Below are 5,350 nucleotides of genomic sequence, written 5' to 3'. Positions count from 1 at the left end.
TAGGTGATTCACAACCTTAGACAATCTACTTAAATCTGTTCAAAATTCTCTGCTACCTCAAACTGCCCTCTTTGAACAGCTTTGTTTGCTATTCCCAAGACTACCCTTCATGAACTATTTAAAATTTTGAGAGGTCATATACATCCTCTCAAGAGATTGCTGTTTGGTTGTGATTTTTGTGTGTTTTTGTTTTTTGTTGTGTTTTTTAATTAAATTTCAAAAGGTTGTGCAAGTGTATTGCAATAAATATGTCCATCTAATTGTCCAATGCTCCTGGATCAGAGTGACTCCTTCTATCATTCTCAACCAACCCCTTCTCTAAGATGTATTTCAGAATTATCACTTCCTTTATCACATGTGTACATTGAGTATTCTAGCTGTACTTGCCCCTTGTTCCATTTTTCATTCATTCTGTCTTTACTATTATTCCTCTCTGGTTTCAACTTCCTGATAGTCATTCTGTTAAACTGTTAATATTTTGAAAGGTTTATATACTATCCATGGAGTTTCAATCCTGCGTACACTTGAACTGATGTCAGCTTATATTTCCATAATTCATTCATCTGCAATAACAATTTGCAAGACTGGAGATGTGAAGCACCTAGACATGATTTTATTCTCATCCATTTGTAAGATTAATCTTTAGTCAACAAGAAAGTTTAAAAATGGCTTAGGATATATTCCTAACTACCAAATTTTATAAATGGCTTTGAAAAAGGTTTGTGATTATTTTATTTTACATGGGATAATATTTTCTACTACCTATAAGTTTTGGAATAAGAAGAAGACTTGGTAGAAATAGAAGACAGATTTTATGTTTGTCACATCTCTGATGAGTACCCATATTCATGATTTTAAGTCATATTTCTTACTATGTTAGACTGATAGGTAAAACATAAAACAACATATGATAAAGCAACTATTTGTGACTTTTTAAAATGTACCTTAGTGAGTGATTAAACTTACTTTATTAGCTAGTGTTTGGGTTTGAATTATGGGAGGTTTTTCTATTTGACACATTTCTGTAAGGCACCTACTGAACAGCACAAGTGGTGGATGGTACTATTTCTACACTTTAATGAATGGTTGAACCTGTTTGGCATTAGTGCTGGGTAAATAAAACAACTCTATTGTAACTTGCACCCTAAACTTGAAAAATTTGTAATGTCAATATTGTCTACTTGTCAAATGTTATTTTGGTGAATGTGATTTTTAAAAGATTATTTGAAAAGGAATCTGTTTTCAGGAGATTAAGTGTAGGTTATCGTTGGTTTGAGAATGATAACATTTTTATTCTACAGAAACAAGTTTTACTGAAGTACCAGTATTTTGAAGCATTAACGATCTTCTCAATTAATGTTTTTGTGAATTATATTTGACCTGTAAGTCAAGTTTTCCTAGCCCTGGTAGACCAATTATGGATCTATCGTTCTAGGAACTATTTTTTTTGCCTACTTATGCTGGACTGAAATCTTTGAGTAATCATTAGAAGAGGGGTATTAAAAATAATTTTGTGACATTTGTGATCTTGGTCACTCATATGGGCTGGTCATTTGTAAACTGAAAGTTTGAATTACTGTACTTTCTCTCAGATTTTGTGATCTCATCTTTCATTTTAAGTTGCATTGCATTACACAATTTCTTACCACTAATTCCGGTGTCATAAGGAATTGAGATGGATTTTCAATTACTTTCTGTTGGCATGTTTCATGAGCCTAGGTGAGAAATCTTCCCCTTGTTATCAGATGAAGAGGATAACTAAGACCTGGGATCCTAGGACCCGTGGATCCTGCAGATATCATATCAGCAAAATTTGGGTACAATCAGTAGAAATGCTTCAGAAATATAGAGAAAAACATTTTGCAACCAGTGAGTTAAAACAATAAACAGAGCAGCAGAGTAAAATCCCTTATAGATTAGAGGAAAACAATTGTTTTTTTTTACAATGTGAATTCAGAAGACCAAGAATACTTAGAACATATCACAAGTTTATACCAAAGACATTGCATTGATACTTTTTATATTCTAATGTACATTCTAAACCTTATTATTTATATTCCAATCTATTTATTGTAATAAATATCTATTTATTTGTCAAATTATCAATTAATTCTAGTAAGTAAATAAAATATTAGCACGTATAAATATAAAATATATAACTATAAAATATAAGAAAAAAGGCACATGTTTTGCAATGTTCTGTTGTGGTTAGGGTATCAAAGGCAACTGTGTTTTAAAATATTATTACATTATTTCTACCTCAGTGTTTGGTAGAGTTGGACCTAAAGCTTTACCATTTGGAGATTTACAGCCTAGAGACAAGAGGAAACACTGTGGTTGAAACATTACCAATTTAAGGCCTAATATCGAGGAGAAACATATAGACTACTCTTTTAACTATGAAAATATTTGATGAAAGAGAGGCAGTAGTGTAAATTCCTGCCTGGATGGATGGTAGACTGGCCAGGACATTTGGTAATCATGCATGTGAAAATTTTTTTCACCTTCTTGGCTTTAGCTACTATTGAAATGTTAGGTATAAAAAAACAATTATATTTTGATAAAATACCTTCTAGCCTAAATGATTCTGTCTTTACTGTTTATCTCTCTATGATCCCTTTTAACTAATACTAGTTTTGTTCCAATAAGAAAATCTATGCTGTCAGGGTAAGATATTCTGGTTGGTCTGTTGCTACAGGGAAGAAGAATAAAGGGTCAGGTAGACATTTGTACCAGTAAGACATCATTTAGGAATTTTTAAGCTGCAGAAGTTTAGAAGTAGCTCTTAAGCAAGGCTTACTTTGAATCCATTAGCTCCACAAAGCTAACTCAGTTTATAAATAAGTACTTGAAAAACAATCACCTTTGGACCTAGCTATAAAGGCTTCAAAGTATGATCAAATTTAAAATGAAAAAGACTTAAAATAGTCATTGACAAAAAAATTGCAAATGTGAGCAATCGACCAAACAATATAAGCTTTTCCCAATATACACAGAATTTTAGAGAAGTAAGATCAATAACATTTTTAGGAACAATAAGGTTTCCTAGTTACAAACAGTCAACCAAGGATATATGCCTGTATAAAGATTGCATCAATAACTACTTAAATTTACAGGATACTACATGCTTCAGCAGGACGTTTACCCAAATTACTACAATATAGAGATTATCATGGCACTTGCACAAGGATGATATGAAAATTTGTGAAATATTCCATATTTTTCATTCTTGAGATACAAGAAATGAAAAACAGTTATTAAAAAATTGATTACAAAAATACAAGTCGTTATGTCGAAAAATAAATTTTACAACTTTGTGCGGGTGGAGGGGTAGAGGGAGGATTGAGTGGGGGAGCAAGGGAAGGATGGGAATGGATGGGAAGGGTAAATACAGGAGGAGGCTACAATGCTTGATAAGAAATGTACTCATTATCTTGCCCATGTAATTGTAACCCCTCTGTACAGTATTTTCACAATAAAAAATTTAAAAAGGCAAATGTAACAATATATGTAATTCATTGAACTGAAAGTTAGTTTGACATCAGTGCGTTAAATTCTCACCTTAGAATGGCCTTTACATAGCATAATCTTTACAAAACATTTGAAATTGGATAACATTGTCATTTTATCCCAAAGAAATAAAATACTATAAGGGCCTAGGAAAAAAAAGGAATCTTAAACTTTTTCTGTTTGGAATGCTATCTGAAATAACACATTTATTAACGAACCTATATATTATAAAACAATGTATAATTCAAAGTATTATATCTAGGAGAGAATTAAATAGATTATGGACATTATACAAACAAAATACAGAGTATTTTAAAATATACTTTTTTCATACAAGCACCAGAAATATTTTTAGTTTCTGTACTACTAATTTCAACAGATAAGTTAAAGTGATTTCTGATTTAAAAATCACAAACCCTGCAGAAATCATTATAGATGTATACAAACAACTCTTGAATACATTTTGACATCAAAGTCAGGCAATTCACTTGAAGAATACTATGGAATCCATGAATTTTTAAAGTAAGATATTGCTGTTGCTTTGTATTGTGAAAATATTTTGTACAGACACAAAGATGGATTGGCATTTTTGAAATTTAAGAATCTTAACCAAACCATTATGAGTTAAGAGAACAATTTTTACAGCCTTCCACAATTTAAAAGAGGTAGTGATACATATTTATCCTTTTGGCAATATTAAATACAGTTTCTTCCAAGTTGTTCTTCAGACCTGGTTTGATATAATGCTTCAATAGAAGGCGATCCAGGTATCTTTGCTATTTCTATTCCAAGCAGCAAGATGCAAGGGAGTCAAGAGGACTTTAGTTTGGGCATTGGTATCTGACTCAATGTGAACTAAGAAAGCAGCCACTCTGGTATTATTCAACATATAAGCACTGTGCAGGGGTGTCTAGCCATTCACAGTAATTGCATGAATATCTTCCTTGAGCCACCAACTCATGGACAATGTCTAAGTGCCCACTGGAGGCTTCCCGATGAAGAGAGGTATACTCATCATCATCCCTAGTATTCACATGAGTGGCCTTTTAGGAAAGCAGTGTCTGCACTGTAGTAAGCCGATTATTTTCAGCAGCCCAAACAAAAATTTGCTTTAATACTTCTCCATTTTTTTTTGCAAATGATACCATTCCTCACTTTTTCATCTTGTTCCTTGTCTTCATCAGAATTGCCTAACCAGAGACAGTGAGTACCAGTGGGAATGGGGTGCACATGTATTCCCTAATAGTTCACGTTGGTTGAACTGGTCAGAAAAATCCAGTGAATTTTCTACATCTGTTATTTCACCATGATTTTCTTTATCTTTTTCCAATTTTACTATTGGAAATTATTCTAACTGGAGAGTAGGGAATTGATAGAGAGCAGAGGAAAGGTTTTCCTCCATATTCAAAGGTACAGACTGAAAATGGGACCAGTGGTGTCTTCATGTGCAGCTTATTATAGGAATGAGAAAATATGAAATAATGCCTTCTATGTAAATGATTTGGGAAATGGCAGAGCAGAAAGTGAAATGATGCAACCAAAAATATAAAAGCAAAATTAATTAGGATAATTATGGAGCTGTCACATTATCTATGAGAACCATGAAAGGGAGAGAGGAAGAGAGAGACAGATGTGCAATGACCTAGCTAGCCACAAAATCCATGCCTCTGATCAATTTATAGAGCAAACAATTTTATTTTTTAAAAGAGATGGAAATGGAATTTATGTATTTACTTGAAATTAGTAAATACATTTTTATTAGCCTACATAAAGAGACATAGCTTTGACCAAATTACAGACAAAAATCTAAATCCTTTATAATTCTAGTAACAGATCTGAC

At 32.4% G+C, this 5,350-nt stretch overlaps 1 pseudogene; it reads left to right on the top strand.

Annotated features, from left to right (window-relative positions):
* The first annotated feature begins 3,124 nt into the window (after positions 1 to 3,124).
* Positions 3,125 to 3,224, top strand: LOC122127608 (annotated as a pseudogene).
* Positions 3,225 to 5,350: the final 2,126 nt, after the last annotated feature.

This window comes from Dipodomys spectabilis, unplaced genomic scaffold, assembly GCF_019054845.1.
Source record: "Dipodomys spectabilis isolate Male_0828 unplaced genomic scaffold, ASM1905484v1 ptg000304l, whole genome shotgun sequence".
Taxonomy (NCBI): Eukaryota; Metazoa; Chordata; class Mammalia; order Rodentia; family Heteromyidae; genus Dipodomys; species Dipodomys spectabilis.
The sequence above is the reverse complement of the archived record's forward strand: the minus strand, read 5'-3'. Positions and strand labels throughout refer to the sequence as shown.